Genomic DNA, 2,059 nt, shown 5'->3' on the forward strand with positions numbered 1-2,059 from the left:
TCTAAAGCATTTAGTCTGTTTTGTAAACCTTTATCTATTTACTCTTGGATCGTATGAGCGAGACTAATATCCCTAGACAGTGGTTCCCTTTTAAAAGCAAAATTATTTTTGAAGCACAAGAGGCTTATAAATCTTAAGTTCTTTTCCTTGGTTTAATTTATTTCAATTGATAACAAGCTTTTATTCAGAGAATAAAAATCATGCATTGTTGAACTCCTTACTGTTTTCACTCTCTGCCATCTCACTGGATGGAATCAAGGATAGTGGGTCAAGGTGTGATCCAAAATAACTTACTGTAGCAGCAATGTAGCACAGTTGCTTAGTACAAGTGCCTCACCTTCCCAAGACCTGAGTTCAAATTTGGATAATGTGAGTTCTTAGTCTCATATAAATTTCCCCAAAACATTATGTTTCAACCTAAATCATGTTGATGTGAGTTACCATTCTGTTTGGAAGACCCTGGGTTGAGTTTTAGATATAACAAGGTCATAAATATAAAAAACCAATGTCTGTTTTGCGCCAGTTAGTGCTTAATAATTTCATTTGAGCCCTAATATGTGCCCTGCTGTTGTTTTTCTTTGACAGTTGAACATTGGATTCAGAGATTCCTTTGTTTTAAGTGTAGTATTAAGCAAAACAAACAATACAAAGGGGAATGGGGGACCCTACCCAGAGAAGCAGTGATGTCTGAAACAGAGCCAGAGATGATGATGTGGAGTGATGGAGCAGCTGGAGACTTTAGATCCAGAGAGGGAGAGCGACTGTGTGCTGAAGACCTGGGGGGCCCGGGGGAAGGATTGCATGAAGGAGATTGTAACCATGGCAATGAGACTATATACGATAGAATGAATGTAAAACTAATGTTCTCCCATATAAACCATCACATAATTCACAATAAAACATTTAAGAAAAAAAAAGGGGGGGGGGAATGGGGTGTGCTAGTGTTTGAATATGCTTGATCTCATTGCTCTCATTCTGTGCCTCTGTGCATTAATACTTGGATGCATGCAATACCAGCATTTAAAGTGGTCTTCACAGATAATTACAGTTTTCAGAACACACTCACAAACCAATAAATGTAACAGACAACATTCCATTTGTTAATGGGCATATGTGAATAAGCAGTGTAGAAAATAGGTTAATACTAGAAAATGGCTAGGTCCTTATCAACTTCAAGTGTGTTTTTATAATTAGACACTGTCAATGTTCATAATATAAACCTGGGTACCTGGTCAAAATAATGCTTGGGGAAGCATTTTATTAAAATTGACCTAAGTTGTCTCAAGTTTTTTTTATTCATATAATTAAGTTAGAAGGAATGGGGGAAAGTGGGGGGATAAATGACTTTACAATTTTTTTTAAGAACTTAATTTTTGCTGTGTCTACTCTGATACAGTGATAGGAAAAATCATGGCACCATTTGCATATGTCGTGTTAGCCATAGAACGTTGGAGAGGGAAGTAAAGACAGCACTGATATATCTGGCAGTTTTGTGTAATAACAATATTTTGGTGAAAGAAAAATGCAACTCCATTGGGAGTCCTGGTATGGTTCTCTAAGATAAGCACTGGACAGCAAGGTTGGTTTGAATTGCAAGGTCAGCAGTTCAAACTCACCAGCTGCTCCTCGGAAACCCTACACAGGGTTGTTATGAGTCGGCCCCAACTGGACCACACTTAACAACAACAAATGCCATTGACTTACAGAGTTTCAAGTTCTAGTTCAATTCTTACCTTATGTAGGAAGTCTTCCCAGCTCACCATTCTCCCTGTCTTCTGAGTTCTTGTGACTCTTGCTGTCAGAATTGTTCTTTCGTTTTCTATTTATTCTAAAGTGGTTACAAGCCACTTTAAAAATGAATGCAGGTATAAATGCAAGGTGCATGCAAGTATACATGGATGTATGCAGTATGTAGTATATGTACAATGGACTTTCAAGGTTGTGGAAAACTTCCATTACCTTTTTTTTTTTTTTTTTTCATTTTAAGAACCAGTTATGAAGCAGCTTTATTTGCATTTTTAATACCTTGGAGACAGATCTGGATTACTAACTACAGCAG

Source organism: Chrysochloris asiatica, unplaced genomic scaffold (assembly GCF_000296735.1).
Source record: "Chrysochloris asiatica unplaced genomic scaffold, ChrAsi1.0 scaffold00183, whole genome shotgun sequence".
In the NCBI taxonomy this organism is placed as follows: Eukaryota; Metazoa; Chordata; class Mammalia; order Afrosoricida; family Chrysochloridae; genus Chrysochloris; species Chrysochloris asiatica.